This window comes from Canis aureus, chromosome X (assembly GCF_053574225.1).
Source record: "Canis aureus isolate CA01 chromosome X, VMU_Caureus_v.1.0, whole genome shotgun sequence".
Taxonomy (NCBI): Eukaryota; Metazoa; Chordata; class Mammalia; order Carnivora; family Canidae; genus Canis; species Canis aureus.
The window spans coordinates 110,773,508-110,792,936 of NC_135649.1; the positions used below are offsets into that span (position 1 = coordinate 110,773,508).

Consider the following 19,429-nt stretch of genomic DNA (forward strand, 5'->3'; position numbering starts at 1 on the left):
GGAACCTTCCCTTCCTCCCGGCACGTCACGGGGCTCCTCCTCCCGACAGAGCCCCGGGGTGGTGTGGGCGCCAGGCCGGCCTTCACGGCCTTCACGGCGGGGCAGGAAAAGCCACAGAACTGACAGCCTGCTGCCTCCGCGGAGGAGCCCGGGCCTCGTGGCGCGAGCCTGCCCCGGTGACTGCGCCCCCGCGCCCCGGCCCCGGCCCCCGCCCCCGCCTCCGTCAAGGCCCCGCGGCCCCCAGCGACTCCGCGGCTCTGGGAGGTTGACCTCAGCCTCTACAGCCGCTGCCAACCAACAAACCCAAGCGACAACCAGTCCTGTCTGGGTTATAAGGGAATCCAAGGTGGCGACCCCCGGAGGACCCCCTTTGAACTCCTTTCTTGCCTGTCTGCGTTCTGGCTCCTTCTCCAGCCCTCTTCGAAGGCTCCGGCAGGCTGCATGCCAGGCCGCGCCGAGGCCACCGTGCACGGCTGCCTCCTCAGACCCCAAGCCCTTCCTTTCCACGTCTGGGCCACACAGGTTTCCCAACCTCCTTTGCGTGCCTGTGGGGTCACAGGACAGCTCGGGCTGGAATATGGATACAGATGCGCCCATAAAACTTCCCATGCTCTCTGCCATGCTTTTTGGTTTTTTGGGTTTGTTTTTTTTTTTTGTTTTTTTTTTTTTTGTTTTTTTGGAGGGATGCCTCATCAGCTGGATGGATGCAATAGCTCAGGAAGCGGGAACTCAAAGGTCCCACGGGATAGTGAAGCCACGCATTGGAAGACTTCGGGTTTCTGAATGCCTGCATGAACACGGGCCTCTTCCTCTTGGAATGTGACGTGAGCGAGAAATAAACTCAGTTTGCATGAAGGCCTGAGACTTGGGGTGGTTGATACAGCAGTCAGCCGGCCCTGACCGACACACCAAGTGCCAGACCCCCAAACTGCTTTCTACAAGGCGGGCCACGCCAGCCCTCTGTCCCTCGGTGCTTCCCCGGGAGGCATCTCTGACCTGTCTGCCCGGCGGGCCACACCTGACGTAGTAGCATCAAAGTCCCATATTCTGACCTCCAACCTCTAACCTTGGTTCGTGTTTCAACTCTTACATTGGTTTCCTGCCTGTTGATTAAGATGTACTCGTTGCAAGTCCATTGGAACTCTCAGAGGTGGTGCCCGTTATTCTCTAAACGGGGTCTTGAGGCCATGTGCTCTGCAGGTTTAGGGTCTCTGAGTTAGTCCCACAGGCTGCAGTAGAGACAAATAAGCAAAGAGATTGGAAGCTGCCGACTCCCTCCATGCTGGACAAGTTCTCCCAAGCCATCCTTCCCACTGGAAGGCAGAAGAATTACAAGCACATTGCATAGAACAAGCCGTTCGGCATCTTGGCCGTGCCTGTGCCCTGACTTGCATCCATAATGACAAGAAACAGGCCGCTTTGTGGTAAACAGAGGCTGACAGACCTACAGACTGAGAAACTGAGTTGATTTATTGTATTTGACTTTCTGAGATTCGGCACTGCCAGATTTCAATGAGTAGTGGTGCCCATAACAAATGGTCAGTGTTTGTTGTTGTTGTTATTGTTGTTTTGGAGTGGGGGAGTAGGTAAGTAAATCATCTGTAATTTAAGCTCAGCTCAGAGCTCTGAACATCCTTCAGCCAGTTCTTACTCGGCAGGAAATTGGAGCTCGTAGAGCTACATAAAATTCACTTTTCCATTATTAAAGAACCAACACAAGTAACTGTTTGACTCAAGTTAACATTCACTCCTTGGAAGAGATGATGAGTAAATATTTACCCACTGGCATAGCTGTTGAGTAATTGCCCATTAAGAAAGTTAAATGTTAATCACTTATTTCTGGATTGAATAATTTCAACATGATCCTATGACTAATCCTTAATGTGTAAGGCAAGAAAAAAAAAAAAAGCCCACATCCGTTAGTTTCTTTCGATTTTGACCATAAAGAAAGGCATACTTTTAGGAATGTCTTAAATTAGACACATAACCAGTTTTCACTCCCTTAGCACTCCAAGCCTGCTTGATTGCTTTTTCATTGTTCTTTACCCAAAGAAACCATGACCTCAGGTTAAGTATTAACAGGGCTGGAGAAGGAAGTGTTGGACAGGAGTCTAGCGGGAATGGGAGACATCTGAACTAAGAGGAGAACTAAAACTTGGGGACAGAGAACAGAAGATATAACCTAGATGTCGTGATGTTGGCTGTCCTACATCACAGGGAATTGTGTATGACAAATGTCATTAAAGTGAAAATCTTAGGCTACACTTCACCAAGAACATTAAGTTTCCACCGAGTCAGAGGGGGATCCCAGCAGTACGTGGCCAACAAAGGGTGAGTGGGGAAAGTCTCTAGGCTGGCAAGCTCACGGAAAGGATCCCTGCGTGGTGTCCCCTCTCCTTCGGAATCAAAGAATGACCTTTCGGTTGGGCTATCTCCATTCAAGGTAGCCTGCATCTGGATGGGAAGGGCGGTGGTCAAAATACCTGCAGAAATTTTTCACAGGCTGTATGCCAGCAGGGGTGTATTTGGGAGCTTGGTGGGTACAGAGGATGCTATTGATGCTATACCCAGACCCTCTTACCTGGGCTGGGATCCCCTCCTCCAGCTGCTATGAGTATTGGTTGTTAATGGTGCCCAACAGTTGATCCCTTCTCCAGAGAACTGCCCTTGGTCAGTGGGAAGTACCTAATCCAGAAGGTTATGCCCCCTTCCCCAGGGGCAGCCCATCAGCCCATAGCTAACTCAGTGATTCAAAAGGCTAACCCCCTAGCTTCAAGGTGGGATCAACTCTGGTGCAACGCCTGCTCCTGTTTGACAGGAGGTGAAGCTAGTGTCTAGCTAGGACCACGAACATGCTTGGATCTTTCCCCCTTGCCCTATCCCGCTTCCCTGACTCCCCTTTTCCTGAGAGCACTCCCCTAGTGAAGCATGTGCACAGGAATCAGTATCCGTTTCTGCTCCTGTTCCTTTCCTGAACCTGAACAAAGACAGTAGGACAGGCAACACGTTTGGTCTCCCTTCACTGTCTCCAGGTTGCCTGAGAATTTTTTTTTTAAGCAGAGGCTGCCCTGTGGACAGGTGAGGCAGTTTGATCCCAGGTGTACCTCAAGCAGAATGGAGATAGAATAACGTACCTCACGCCCTCCAACCTGTGACTGAGTTCCACTTGGAGGAGAAGCCTGGGAGTGTAAGATTGCCTGCTGCTTCTTTCTCCCTCCGTTGATCCATGACCTCCGCTCATCTGCCACCCACCCTCCAATGTATATCCAAGTGAAGACTTCCTTTTGCCATTGGATTTTCTTCTGAATAGTGACCCCCTGCCTCTCAGAAATGTATTGGGTTAGTGACACCCTTCCTCACTTCTATACTGGTATGGATGGGTTTTGCTATAGGTATGCCTGCATTTCATGGTGTACAGGAAAGAACTTGGACATAAATGGTGCATAAACTTGGGCAAGCTCTTGATCCTTTCTGAGCATAGCTCTCTCCACCTGTAAAATGATATTAATAAAGCCTACCCCACAGAGTGCTGTGAGGATTAAATGATGTAAAAACTAGGCATTCACTCGTATACAAGTGCTCAGTATTTAGAGTATCTGGTATACAGTAGGTTATTAGTAGAAAAAAATTTAAAGATAAATGAAATATTAAAAAACTAAAAAATAAAATTCTACTCTTGGAACACAGAGATACATAGGCATTCTACCTCAGATCAATTTCTACCATCTATCCATCCATCCATCCACCCACACACCCACCATTCATCCACTCTTCCACCCATCCACCCACAAATCCATCCATCCATCCATCCATCCATCCACCTATCCACTTATGTGCCCCTCCATCCACCCTTCCATCCACCCACCCACTCACACATCTTATCTACCCTTCCTTCCTTTCTTCTATCCGTCCATCCATCCATCCATCCATCTACCCACCCACCCACCCATCTATCCATGCATCCATCCATAAAAAACCTCAGTCCTCCTAGTAAGCCATGTACTGAGGATACAAAAGTATATTAGAAGCCAATTCCATGGGAGAAGCTCACATTGCAATGCTGATGAAAGCTGCATGCCACTTTCCCCGGGAATCCAGAGACATTTAGATAGAGGAGGAAAAAGGAGACCTGGGGTTGAGTTCTACACTGAGAAGTCACTTATTTTAGAGATCCTTCCTGTGTGAAGAATCCTTGCATTCCCACACTCAATGAAAACTAGGTATCCCCTGGGATTTGATGGGACCTTCTTGCCATTAAGTTGTTGCTGCCATCTGGAAGAGACTCCCAAATCAAGTTCCAAGAAATTGCAACTTCTAGGCTGGTTCTCTTCATGTGACCTGAGGAGTCCTGTTTGCCTAAAGACCAAAGGAATGGCTGCTCCCAAACATGATCCCTCCCTGTGAGCCTACTGGGATTCATGATTCACTTAGAATATTAACAATACAAGCAGGAACCACTTTGAAGAAATGTCTACCAAGGCCAGGTGGAGTTTTACGCACTTGACATTTATTAATTTCTCATGGTCCCAACAGTTCCGGAAGGTGGGTGTTGGATCCTCATTTTATAGCTGAGGAAACAGAAGGCCACTGACTTGCCCAGGGTTACAAATGGAGTAGGAGATGTGATTTAAATCCATGTCCTACTTCAAAGTCTGTGCTCATTATAACCTTTGTGTTTTCATAAAAATAGCCTTGTAATAAGTATGTTATTTTTCTCTTCCATTTATTTATTGAATTTATTTGTTGAATGACCTTGGCCAAGTTTAAGAATTTCCTTACTATTTTTTTTGGAGGAGGGAGTTAAGGTTCTAATGGAGAATTTCTAAATTACCCCCAAAGTAGATAAAACTTTACAGTGGAACTCCACATACTCATCACACTTACTCAACAACCTCGAAGGCCCATCTGCCCTATTCATGCCCCACCCATTTTCTTCCTCCTAGCTTGGCAATCCCAAATATCAAATCCAAAACCCCTCACCACACTGGTCTTTTTTTCCCCTAGCACTAGGCACCATTACAGCACTTCCCAAGGCCCACTTTAAATGATAATTTCTTATGTATATTTCTCTTTTCTTAAAAATTGTCAAAATGAATAAAATGACAGAATATTCAAATTGACTGCAGAGCATTTCAGAGCTTATCCTCAGATTTCCAAATGTGTAGCCAAGTTCTCAGGTACCATCACTATTCTGCTACCTCGCTGATTGTAGAGCCAATGTTAGAGTGTAATAAAAGTGAAAGCACTTTTGCTCCAGCAAAAATAAATATATAACCAAATAAATGCCTTGCCAACTGGGGAGTACAAGTTGTTCCTTTTCTTCCCCTTAATTACCTCTCAATGGAACATTCTAGAATACCCAGGGGGTAAATTTTCACTAATCTTCAGGCCTCTCTAAAAGCCAGTGCCAATACAGAAGTTAAATATAGAACAATATCCTATAAACAAAGTCCTGAGCCTAAGGACCCAAATGATTCAGACATTATTTTCATTCATGGCTTACAAAGAAGTAACATGAATTGTGTCAATGGTCCCAACACCTCTAGAGAGTATTATATTGGAATACAAAAGACACAGATCATCTTCAAGGAATTTATAATACAGCTGAGGGTAAGGAATATGCTCAAATCAAATGATAGAGATACATAGAAATACAGTGACAGTTACATACCTAGACTTAGGACCACACATTCTTACACACACACACACACACACACACAGGCTGACTACCTCATCTCAAAATCACAGAGTCACAGTGTGATGCAAACACAGAGAAACACAAGACTACCCAAGAACAATGAGAATCTGAAGCCCTAGTTTTGGTTTCAAGTCAGCCACCTCGCATAAAGGCAGCCTGACGGCAACAGGGTTGGGGGGCTGCTGGACAAAATTCTGAAGGTTGGAATAGGTTCCATTCCTGCATCAGGCAGTAATGAATCATTTCTTTAAGCCACTTGGCTTTACTGGAGCTCAGTCTCTTTGCTCCTGAGGCTCCTTCCAGCTCTAACAGTCTATGATGCTATGACGACCGGATCCACTTTGAAAACAACCCACCAGGACATTTTCACACAGCATGGACTTGCGAGACAAGCGACGTGATCAAGGCTCACACATTAGTTGTTATGGCTCGCAATTTAATAAATAGTTATTACGATACCAAGCAGTGTTGAGTGCCTTTGACATGGGCATGAGGGCAGAGGGAGTACCACTCTGTCTGGTGGCTCTGGAGGATTCCTTCTTCGTTAGGGGGGCTGTGGGAATAGTGGTGACAGAGGTTTTCTTACCCATTCTGAGGTCTTAGGATTCAATCTGCAAGGATGCAGCAGTTTCTGAACATCCTGGTTTGGCTAGTAGAACTTGGGTTTGGTTCTAGAAGTACAAAAATTGCTGCGTTGACACCTCTTGGCCACCAGAGAGCTCCATGCATCCAGCCAGAGGCACCCTATTGGATCAGCAAAGCACATGTTTTTAAAAAGCAGGCCACCCTCTGGTCCCTGCAGCAAGGACCACAGGTTCTATGGTCATTTCTTATACTAGCAAATTCACTCATCTGGCCCACCAACAGTAACTCTGGCCGTGCCCCTCTGCCTTTTGGAACATGGTACTTGGTGCATTTAGGAGGCGGAGGATCAACATGAGTACCAGGTCCCCACGCTGGTCGAATGAATTCCTAGCTGTGGGGCAGGAGAAGCCTGGGCCCTCAGACTTACTGGATTTATTGGTGGCTGCCAGCACTGACAGCGGTGTGTAACACAGTGCTCAAGAAAACTTCTTGTTATGGGTTTTATTTGGTGGTAGTTTCCTCTTCCTGCTCATAAAAACAACATGGGCCAGCCATGGAGAAGTTGGAAGATACAAACTAGTATAAAGAAAATGGTAATCATCCATCACTCTACCATCCAGAGAAAAATCACTGAATAGATCTGGACACATTTCCTTCCAATCTTCTTTTTCTTTGGGGATATGTGAGTATTCTTACATACTTGATTGGAGTCAATGCATTCTGTTTATTTATATTTTTTTTTTTGGTGATTTTTCTAGCCTGCTGTTTTCTCTTAATTTAGTAAGTGTTTTTCCATGTCATTACATGTGCAATGCAAGACAATGTGGAGAATTTAGAGCAGCACCGAAGAAAATAAAAACCCCTTGTGTTTCCAGTACCCAGAGATCATCATTTTCACATTTTGGTGTTTTACCTTCCAGTGACTTTTCTTTTTTTTTCCAGTGACTTTTCTAAGCATGATAGTTACTTTTACAAAACTGGGGCCATATCATATATACTGCTTTATAGACTGCTTTTTTTTCACATAAATATTATATCACACCCGTTTCCCCCACATCATGAAATATCCTCCCAAAACATGATTGTAAATATCTGAGTAATATTAAAATATATGAGTCAAGCTTAATTCATTTAATGAATTGCCTACTGTTGGCTATTTGTGCTGATTCTGATACGTTTCACTACAAATACCATCAGGATGAACAACTTTATACTAATTATACCCCCATGTTCACATCATTAAATATGCACCCAGCATAAATTCTTAGACTTTGAATTGCTGGGTCGAAGAGTTTGAACATTTCTAAGAGATACATTCTAATGGCCACAGTGTCCCCCAGAAATGTCATTATCACCTGAAAGTCCCTGTCCCACCTGCACTCACCCGCACTCGGGATTACTGATTTTAAGAGTCTTTGTCCATTTAACACACACACACACACACACACACACACACACACACACGCACACAGTTATTCCTCATTGAACATTTTGAGTTATTGAGAACCTAACAAGTATCTAGCACTGTGCTGCATGTTTAATGACAATTATCACTGTCTTCCAAAGAGTCGTGCAGATAAATACCATAATCTCTACTTTACAGATGAGGAAACTGAGCTATGGAGATCTCAAGTGTCTTCTCAAGGTCACACAGCAAGTAAATAATGAAGTTTGGCTTCAAATTCGGATCCATGATCCCCCATCTCATGTTCTGCTTATGATGCCACCTCGCCTCTCTGGGGAATTTTTGAAACGTATTTTTCTAGAGGATAGAAGATTAAAGAGCTCCTCTGCTATCTGTATAAGACACATCATGAGACTGCCTGCCCGTAGACACGGTTCTACTCGAACCTCTGAAGGGAGGGAGGGGATGAGTGAGAAAACCTTGTAGACCTTTTTATACTTGCAGAATCCAGTGACCTCCTGTTTACAGATAAGGACTTTAGGACTCTGAGGAGTGAAACGACTTGCCAGGTCTGAGTTTGACCAGAAGATGGGGGAAAGAGGGCAAGAAAATACCAAGAGTGCAATAGTCTGACAAGCCCTTTCATGCTACTCTGTCTTTGCACACTGGGTTTCCTGTTTGGATTTCTCTCCAGCATCCACCTGGTGACTCAGCTAAAATGTCAGGTCCTCTACAAAACCTCCCATCATTTTTTTAAGGCAGAATTAACTGTCTCTGGACTCTGTATGCCTCTGTACTTACTGTATTACAGGCACTTACTGTATTATGTGGCAGAGATGTCTAATTGCCCCACGAATGTTTTAAGCCCTTCCCTTCTATAGAGCTCATAGGGATGGGGCTAACAATGGAAGTGGCTGCCCGGGCAGCATGGATTGCTGGCACTCCACCCAGTGGGCTGTGTGACTTGTGACTTGTTCTGGTGAATGGCACACGAGTGGGCACAACCTTCTACTGCCTTGCTCACTGCTTGTGAACTCCATCATTAGAGAATATGATACTTGGAGCAAGATAATAATATCACAACCATGACACCACAAGCCCAAGGGACAAAAAAAACCAACACGAGAAGGATGGTAGAGCAAAAAGTATGGGAGGAACCTGTAATGAACAATATTGTCCAGCTACTAAACCAACTCTAGAACCATCAACCTTTAGACACTATATCTTGTAAGAGAATTAAATATCTTTTTTTGTTAAAGATGTATTTATTTATTCATGAGAGACACGCAGAAAGTCAGAGACATAAGCAGAGGGAGAAGCAGGCTCCCCATGAGGAGTACGATGTGGGTCTTGGGATCAAGTCCTGAGCCAAAGGCAGATGCTCTACCACTGAAACACTGAGGTGCCCTAATTAAGTATATTTTTTAAAAGTTTTATGTATTTATTTGAAAGAGAGAGAGAGAACATGAGTGAGGGGAGTGGCGGAGGGAGAGGGGGAGAAAGAATCCTCAAGCAGACTCCTCTCTGAGCACGGAGGCTGACTCCGAGCCTGGTCCCTGAGATCATGACCTGAGCCGAAACCAAGAGTCAGCTGCTTAACCACTTAACCAACTGAGCCACCCAGGTGCCCCGATAGTTAAATATCTTTATCCTTTAAGCTGGATATTCTCTCCTTGCCGTCAAAAGCATCTACTCCTGTGTTTGATTATTCACCTCTGTCTTTCATCAGATTATTAACATTCAAGAGCATCCTTTGCATTTAATTCATCTTTGTATCCTGTTCTGGGGCCAATCACAAAGCCCTGCAGGGGCTCAACGAACATTCCCGGAATCGAATCCACCAATGGTGTTCAATTTTGGTAAAGATAGTGCCATGCCTAATGATTCGTGATTTCCACTGGCCAATTCCTCTAAGAACCTGTTTACTTAAACCAAACTCTTCTAACTGTGGCTCCAGGAAGCTCCCCGCCATTCACACAGCCCCGTACAGAATTTGTGAGGCAAGGGTTCATTTACTGCTTGTTAATTAGTCAAGTGCTGAGCGGACCACATGACTCATTTTTACATTATTCGCACAATTGCGCAATTAGCATTTTAAAAGGTTTTCTAGGAGGCCGGCCCAAGTAAGTTTATCTTGAAAAATGTCACAAAAGGAAAAGAATAATTAACAAACCAGTTCCCAAGCAGATTTAGTGGACCGTTGGCTTCAGCCTGAAAGGCATTGCATGGAAGACTTGCTTTTAGTAAGGAACTGATTTTTGCTGGACTTCTGCCTCGAGGGTCCTAGCCCCCACCCTCAGGGCAGCAGACCTGGTGGGGAAGGGAAGGAAGGGCTCGTGCTCACTCGGTGGCAGTACGTGGGTTTTTACGCCACTCGGTTCAACAATTAACTCAGGCACCTGTTCAATTGACTCCAATTCCAACTCATTGGACAGTGACCAATTTGGTCATTTGTTTTTGGAAGAAGCTAAAGAAGCATGTGAGAGGCATCTCATCTGTGTTATGAAGTGAAAAACGAGAGTGCATTTTGATGTAAATTGGCTGCACAAATTAATTAATCAATAAGTTCATATATGTCACTGTACCTGTATGTTGCCCTCGAAACTCCAACAACTTAATCAACACTGGCTTGGGTATTAGGAAATCCACTTTTTAAGCTCCCTAGTCCCCATCCCCCCAATTCACTAATACACAAGGTGACTCTAGGCAAGGCACTTCAGAAGTTAAGAGAAGAATCTTGTTATCATTCCCTGTCCCGTGAAGCATCGAGAGCTCAGAAAGGAGACCTCATAAGCCCGCATAGAGCCGAGAGCACAGGGAAGAGCTGTACAGATTGACTTCAGGGCTGCTCCGCCATCTTGGCAGCAGAGCAGTGCTGTCGCACCCCCCACGGGTGTCGCCGTCCTCTGCTTCTGGCATGTGGGCCCAGCTCCCCGCGCCCAGGGTTGACACGAGGCCTAGGCTACGGAGGTCACGGCTTCTACGCCTATGGGGGCTCAAGAGACACCAGGGCCCTTAAGACACTCAGGCCTCAAGTCAATGGCTGTGTTGGCTCACGGAAGGCGGCCACCGGGTGTGATCCCTTTACTGACAAAGCAACTGACAAGGTATCCTGTCACCCTGTCAACTCCCTGCGGCTTTCCAGCCACATTTTCTCTCAGGCATCTATCTTAATATTATCCGACCCTCTCGTGGTGACTTTACCTCCATCCTTTCCTTCGGACGCGTTCAGGCATCTTTCACACGTGTGCTGAGCTCTCGTGGGCTCCGAGTCCCTTGAGGGCAGCGGCCTGCCTTCCGATTCTCTAGAAGCTCTTCTGGGCCAGGCCGCCGAGCTCTGTGCGCGGAGAAGGGAGCCTGCAGGACAGCCCGGGCAGATGTGCCTACACTCACCCAACGATGTGACGACGTGACCTGTTATCACATCTCTCATTCCCCCCAAAATAGCTCTGCGGGGCAGGGACTTCCAGCCTCATTTTCTTAACCAGTGAGACAGCTGGGGCACAGAGATGTGAAGTAAGCTGTTCCAGGCCACACGTGGCAGAACCAGGACAGGGAGATGGCTTCTCTGACTCCTTCACTGGGCCTTTAAAATTAAGTTATCCAATAACAAATACCCCTTGGTTTTGAAAGCATCTGTGGTTTGGCCTAGCCTTTTGTCAGATGGCTTGGAGGTCCTGATTCTTGCTGTCTACAAACAACCACACAGATGTACTCCTTTTTAAAAAAGATTTATTTATTTATTTGAGAGAGAGAGAGAGAGAACAGGAGCAGGAGGGGCAGAGGGAGAGGGAGGGAGAATCTCAAGCAGACTCTGTGCTGAGCGTAGTGCCTGACACAGAGCTGATCTCACGACCCTGAGATCACGACCTGAGCCAAAACCAAGGGATAGAGACTTAACCGACTGTGGCACCCAGGTGCCCCCAGATATACTCTCACTATGGTTTTCATAGAGAAACTGGCAAAATGAACAAACTGGCTCTTTTTTCCACTTCATTAAAAAAGACAAAAACAAAACTAAAAACCCAATTGATCTTCCATCGCCTTATCTAGTAGGAGACTTTGGTTCCCTCTTCCATCTAAGTCAGTCTGAGCTATTCTTTTGGCCATAAATCCTGCCACCATATTCCCTGGATGTAGAGCCTCCTCTGGGTGATGGCACCCATATTAAGGGCCCAGAGGCTTGTAAGAGAAGCAATGACCTTATGTGTCAGGTACCTCCTGAAAGCAAAAAACCCATTCCGATTCTTTCCCTCTCAAGAAAGCTTAGCATTCCTAAGAAGCCATGAAGAAAATCGAACCACACTAAATCCCACTAACGAAAACCAAATCAAAGGCCAGGCTTGTTCACTCACATGGGCCCTCCCCTGAGTGAAAATGCTGTTGGCAAAATACTGCTCACGGAGGCCTGGGCATGCCCTTAAAGGTTCGACTCCAGCACTGATGTACAGAGAAAGTCCTTACTATTGACAACAGAAGCTAATATTGGTTTAGCCAGAATACATGTCAGACATTGTACTTAATCCTCACCAGAACCCTGAGATAAGTACTAATATCATCCCCCTTCTACAGATGAAGAAACTGAGGCACAAGAGTCAGGAAGTCTGCCCAAGGCCACACAGCTAGAACAATAAACCATGGTTAACTCTGGGCAATGATTTGGAGAGGGGCTACTTTCCACTTTTAAAAAATAGTATGTATTACTGTTTTATCTTTATTACTTTTTTTGCCACCAGCAAATAACTATATTGCTTTTTAAATTAAAAAGATGGAGCCAAACTGCAAAGTGAGCCTAATTCAGACTAAATGAAAAAACGCTAAGTTTTTCTATTAGTGACAAGTAAAAAGTCTAAAATATTATCAAAGAAAGGGCAGTTTTTCATGCTGAAGTGTTAAAGCTGGGTCAACCACGGGCCATGCAAGATGGTTTCCTTGGGCAACTGTTTGGGAAGATGCACTTGAAAGCGGGGACTCCAATGTGACTGGTGATGCCTAAAAAGCTTCACCTCCAGAAACGTCTGGAGCATTCTCTCAGGCTGCCCAGTGTTACTCTTTTCTTGGTTCTTGGCAGACCAATATCCCAAATTCCATACTGGTGGCCTCTAGTCTAATCAGATTTCGTCATATGACAGGGACAGAGCAGCTGAATAAAATTCACAGATTACTGCCAAAGCCAACATCTGCCTTCGGTGCCTCCTCCCTTTGCAAACCAAAACTCTGTGTGGCAGCCGCCTCATAGACGGCGATGTGCAGGAAGACCCATGAGAGGTCCACAATGGCATTGGGCAAGAGGAGGAGAAATAAGACACCCAGCTCCTCCCTCAGGAAGCAGAGAAGTGGCCACCCGGAGCAGCCTGTAAGCTGGGTGCCCCACACTGCACACCTACTTCCTCTCTCCCCAGAGGAGGGGCCGTCTCCCCTTTGTGCTCCCTCCTCAGAGCCTGGCTGGGGTGAAAGTGGAAACCCACAGGAAGTTCAACGGTGTCCGGATACAATTACTCAGGAAGGATAGACTTCTTTTGAGTCCCTGATTTTCAAATCGGAGAATCTAGAAAACTCGGCCACCTCACCTCTCCTCACTGCCCATCATCCCCTCAAAAGGAAAGCTTCTTGTCTTCTTACACAGACACAGAGTGGCCTGTCTCAGCCACAGACTTATCCACTCTGATCAAGGCCTCTTGTGCGCCAACTTCCAACTATCTCAGAAAACAAAGAGAGAGAGGAAGAAGAGTCAGCGACATCTGCTGCTTGCCACATCCATCTGTGTAATTGGATCAATAATCTCCATTTTGGAAATGGCCTAAATATATTTTTACATGAATATGGTTCTAAACAACTTAGTCAGAGTCAACTTACAGCTCATAAAATAGCACAGAATTTTCACTAGAGATATATTATCCCTAGTCAAAACCAACAAAGGCAACTCTATAGGGAAATTGTACGAGAGTTTGTGAACACGAAGAAGGGCAGGCCGGGATAGCGTGAAGACTGACTCTCCCTTATTTCGTTTTGGACTTCCATATGTGCTGGAAATTCCTCCTCCAACTGCCAGCTTAGCTGGAGGCCCACAGAATGCACTTGTGTAATTCCTTTGCCAGAAATCATTTGTCTGGGTGGCCGTGCCTGGTGGACATTGCCATGCTAAATGAGTTTGGCTCAAAATTAACTGCCCCAGATCATTCTGTTGAACACAGAGGACTCATTTAGGGAAGAAGGGGAGATGAATGATTTGTGTAAACAGCTGGAGCTCAGGCAGCTCTTTACATCCTCAACTGTTCCATCAATACCTGCTGGAAAAAATGAATGAATGGATGGATCTGAGGGCATTACTGGTTGAGAGACAGATTTGTGGCATCTTGTCCATAGCACTTGCCACACAGGACAGCTTACTGTCTGACTCTCTTCCCTAGAAGAGAAGCTCTATGAGGCCCAGGATCTTATCTGAGTTGTAACCTTACTCTACCTCCAGCACCCAGAATTATGTAGTAAGCACACAATAAATATCTGTTCACTATTACTCATGACCAAATTAGCTGTGGGCTATCATTGGAGAGTAGCACTCTGAATGGCACGAAGAAAGAGCCTTACGGAATGTTCTACTCCAAAGGCCATAAAACAAATGTTCAGATGCTCCCCAGAGTAATTAAACTCCAATCCATCGTAGGAAGACCAGTGACTCAATCAGTAGGTTGGCACATGGCCCCAGAGGGAGTCAAAGCACAGTCTCATGCACACAGGATCCTGACCAAGTTAGTTCAGACTCCCAGCGACAGCTCTGCCTAACCTACTGGCTGTCGCTGGTGTGCACATACCTTCAGGTTTGTACGCCCGTCTGCGGGCACACACTTTTACGACCGGCGTTTGTTATCTCTTTTACAGAAGAAGAAACTGAGGCACATGGAAACTAAGTGACTTGACCCAAGTCATGCAGTGGGAAAGTTCCAGAGGCAGGACTGGCATCTGAACACTGGGATACAGCCATCTAGGCAGCAGGGCAACAGACTGTGCACCCAGGAGGCCTCTGGGCAGAGCAGGTTGTGCCCTGGCAGCCCCAGGGGAAGTGCCGTCCCTCTCCACGTCTGAGTGGCCTTAGTGCATCCAGGAAGAGCTCAAAGGTCTCTCTCTTGTAGTTCCTGTGAACTGCCCCCACCCCCCACCGCACCCTCACCCCCCATTGGACATACCATCTTACTTCTAGGCTTGCATGGAGTCAAGAAGGAACATTGCTACACAACCCTTTTCTAAAAATCCCCAATGGTATTTCAACCTTTTTTGGAAAAGAAATACATCAATTCTCAGTCATCCCTCCTAAGTAAAAAGGCACAAAGGAAGCCCCAGAATTTTCTAAACTCTCCTCTTGGCCAGCATTTCAACTTCACTTCATACCAAATCTTCTCCCCAGAAACACCCAAGCAGCAAAACAGATGGCCAAGTTTTCTTTCTTCACCCCGTTTCCCCCACGATGGGTTGAAAAGTGGGGAAATAGCCCCCAAAGCAGGTGATGGAAGAGAAAAGAGGAGGCAAGTGAGGGAATGGAATGAAAGCAAGGCCTGGATACCAGCCGCTGCAGACCCAGCCGAATGACGGTCGAGTCTGGCCCAGGAGCCCCCGGAAGAAAGGGAGCGGGAGGCGGGACCCGAACAACTCTCAGCAGAGCGAACAACACGACTTCCTCACTCTGCAATTCTGGAACCTTTTTTGTTGTTGTTGTTGTTTCTTTTTGGAAGAGAGATTAACGTCACTAAATAATAGAAGACCTACATTCTTGAAAATTTAATGACTGTCCTATATCAAGCAGCTGTCAAATGTATTTGCTTGTTTTCCTCACAAAGTGTTTCATCCCAAATGTTCACAGGGGACCTTGCCTTCATCAGTCTCAAGTCACTAAGAGGGGGGGGTGAGAGGCAACCCGAGAAAGCAGGAATTCCCAATTTCCTAATTAACCCATTCATTCCAAAGACCAGATCAGCTTGCCTTCCCCCCCGCATGGTTCTGCAGAACTCACGGAGCAGAGGACAAAGCAGCCCCAACCTCCTCATACTCGGTTGGGATTATTAGCTGATTCCGACATGATTCTTTTTTATTTTTTTTAAGATTTTATTTATTTATTCATGACAGACACAGAGAGAGAGGCAGAGACACAGGTGGAGGGAGAAGCAGACTCTCCACTGAGCAGGGAGCCCAATGCGGGACTCGATCCCAGGACCCCGGGATCACTCCCTGGGCCAAAGGCAGATGTTCAACCACCGAGCCCCCCAGGTGTCCCCCCAACACGAGTCTAATGCAGGCCTCTGACTACTCTCTGTTCCTTCACTTCGCTTCACGGCTGACAGGCCTGCTGCCTTGGAACATACTCTGAGGTAGCTTCTGGGGCTCCCCTCCTTCTGGCCCCCCGCCTCTCCTCCCACCTCTCGATTGATCGTGAACCCTCTGGTGCAAAGCCCGGTGCTCCCCCAACACCAGCTCTCCACCTTCCTCCCCCAGCGCTGACTTGGCCCAGTTCTCCGTCTGCACTTTCACTCCTCTCAGGGGAAAACAGCAGGAGCAGGCGCTGCCCAAGGTAACCCGAGCTCCGTCCTTCACCCCTGCTGCCCCGGGCGGGGCGGGATGGTAAAGTTACCCCTTGTCTCCCTGGTGACCCCCCAAAGCGCACCCTCGAGACCACCCCACCTCCCGTATGATGGTGGCATGGTCCCAGGAGGCAAGGGAAGGTGAAACTCCACTCTCTCCCCTGTGTGTGAGAGCCACCCCGGGCCCCTGAAACTAATGATTAAGCTTCATTTTTAATTACAGGGGAATCTGAATGAGGCCCGCGCTCCAATTTCCTCCCTGCCCTTCCTGCCCCAGTGGTCCTGGCTGAGGCAAGGTTGGCCATTAAAACTCAACTGGATTTCAAACAGAGAGGCAGTTCCTGACACGCACGCATCACCCACTGAACGCTTACTTCTCGGTGTCTGTTATGAGCCAAGCTCCAGATAGGAGGAAAAAAGTCAATGTGAGCAAAGAACTTCAACTGGAGAGGAGACAGGCCTTGGTTTCCTGTCCTTAATGACGATTAACAGCATTAGCTTCTGCTTGGAGACTGATTTGGAAAACGAGGGGGGAGCAGGGGGGCTCAGGGTGGGGCCAAGCCCATCAGAGAATCCAGCAACACAGCCCTCCCCTCTGCAGGAGACAAAGCCACAGGCGGCCCAGCTTGACGGGCAACCAGCCCCCCTCGCCTCCTGTCGCCCTGCCCCGGCCTAGCTCCTTTCCTCAGTCCCTAGCCACTGCCACCCCGGCACGCACAACGCTTCACACACTCGCCACCTTGTCGGGTGGTCTGCTCCTCCCCATACCTAAACTGTCACCAGGAGGGCAGGGATTCCTTCGGCTTCACTCGCGGATATAAGGCCAGCACCCCGCAGACTCTCTGGCACATAGCTCGGAGCTCAATAGGTATTCGTCGAATGAATTCATGAAAACCAGCAGCCCAAGAGAATCTTCGCTTCAAGAACCTCCCAAAGAGAATCGCACACCCCAAATTAGAATGTGCCATGAAAAAATACCCCAACAAAGGGGATCCTATGATATAGCCCATCATTTTTCAAAAGATGTTACTTATTTATTCATGAGAGACACACAGAGAGAGAGAGAGAGAGAGAGAGGCAGGGACACAGGCAGAGGGAGAAGCAGGCTCCCTGTGGGAAGCTCGATGCAGGACTCGATCCTAGGACCCCGGGAACATGACCTGAGCAGAAGGCAGACGCTCAACCACTGAGCCACCCAGGTGTCCCGATATACCCCATCATTTAACAGATGCCCCCACTTTTTTTTTTAATTCCAGCACTCAGAGCATGGGAAGGGGCAGCATAGGAAATATAACTGGGTAAATATTTTTAGGTCTGGTCCTGTTTTGGGTTCCCCCCAAAAGCAGCCCCTGAAGGGACAGCGTGGGTGCAAGAGGCAATTCTAGAAAGCTGAGCAGAGTGGAGCAGGGATGGCAAGACAGGGAAGGAAAGGAAGCAGATGCGAGTTACTGAAGGTGAGGGTGGCGGGTCCTGCTGGAAACTTATGGAACACATCTCACGACTGTCCCACTCAGCGGGAGGGCAAGTCTAGGCTATTCTTCACCAAACCCCCCCCAACCGCCCAGTTGAGGGTTACTGTGATGTGTACATGGCGGGGGGGGGGGGGGTCCAACACACCGCTGCAGCCCAGAGAAAGCCCTCTGATGGAGAGGCTGCAGGTGCTGCGCTGCAGTGAGGAGCTGTACGTGCACCGCAGATCGTCTGAGCCACAGGTGGCCTCTGGGTGGACCTGGGGAAAACGGGTTGGGCACAGACAGCATCTGCTACAATTCTCTGCTCTGTTTTCCTCTGAACCAGTATACACCTACATGAAGAAGGGTAATTGGTTTTGTTCTTTGTTAGATGTCACGTTGGCCTGTCTCTCATTAGCCTGGTTGCCTGATGTTTAGATTTTTTCCTCTTCTCATCAATAAAAGCAATTGAAGTGTTTCCTTTGGGGAAAAAGAGCAAGAGAATGGAATCCTGTGGTGTTTGAAGAAGAAAAGGAATGAGGCTGCTTCCAAATCAAAATAGCATCAAGACAGAAAAAGAGGGAAAAAAGGCCTGCAGAAAGTTCCACTTTTTCTCATTCATTGTTAACACTCGCAAATAAAACACTCTATAAATATGAAGCACTAGCATGTTTGGAGAATATCAGCTCACTCAAGTTTAAAACATGACACACATTCCTGAGAGGCGAACTGTAAATTGGATCATGTACTGAAAATTATTTTTTCACTTTTTACTTGTTCTCAAAATGCAAGGTTTCCTGGCCTAAACAATCTGATCGGGGGAAACGTTTCTTGCCCGGAAATGGCAATAAATGTTTAAAAGGAATTTGAATTTCACCAGGCTCGCAGACCTGAATTTGATTGCCTGCAACAGAACTTTTGGCTGAGATCATTTACTGAGTGAGTTATTGGATTTACCACTAGCACGCATCTTCCTGTCCACTGGCGCATGCTGAGGCATGCACACACACACACACACACACACACACACAGAGTGGGGCATGGGGTGAGAGTATTATCTCTGGGCTGCAATAAAGCTCTTAAAACTCATATCTTCAGCACTGCAGGAAATGGAAACAGTATAGTGAGATAGTAGCTAACACCTACTGAATACTTACTATGTGCCAGGCATGTTTGTGAGCAGCTTTTTCTGTTTTTGGAAGAATTACAATATACTCACGAGATGCCTTGGACAGACAGATCTAAGAACTAGCTATAATACCAGTTTTGATGATTTCATAACGTCAATTGATTTTCTGCTGTATGTCAGGAAGTATCCCAGCCTCACTTCTAGTTGCTAACGGCTGTTATTAAATATGAAACTATACTACGAATGCTCTGCGCATTTCAACATTAGGAACTCACTTAACTCACACACCCTGTGAAACCAGTTACTTCCAGCCCCATTCGATAGAGGAGGAAACTAAGACACGAGAAGTCAAGCTGCCCAAGATCACTCAGCCTATAAATGGCGGAGCCAGAACTTGAACCCAGGGAGTTGGGCTCCAGACTTACTTTCTTAACCAAGGACTACCTCAATGCTGGGAAGCAGGAGGGCTGGATCCTAGTCCAGGATCTACCTTTACCCATGTAGAATCTTGAAGAGATATGTCACCTCCCTAGGCCTCTGTATCCGATAGCATTCTTCATAGTTACCGGGTATATACACTTCCCTCATCAT

The 19,429-nt window shown here is 46.9% G+C and overlaps 1 protein-coding gene and 1 long non-coding RNA gene across 3 annotated transcripts in view; one reads left to right on the forward strand and one right to left on the reverse strand.

The window, feature by feature from the left end:
* The window catches only part of NHS (NHS actin remodeling regulator), a 346,591-nt gene that overhangs the window by 141,644 nt on the left and 185,518 nt on the right, over positions 1-19,429 (reverse strand). The window lies entirely within an intron of this gene.
* LOC144308093 (uncharacterized) lies at positions 229-3,526 on the forward strand. Its single transcript, XR_013374739.1, has 2 exons — positions 229-2,331; positions 3,061-3,526. It is a non-coding gene; the product is annotated as an uncharacterized LOC144308093 (long non-coding RNA).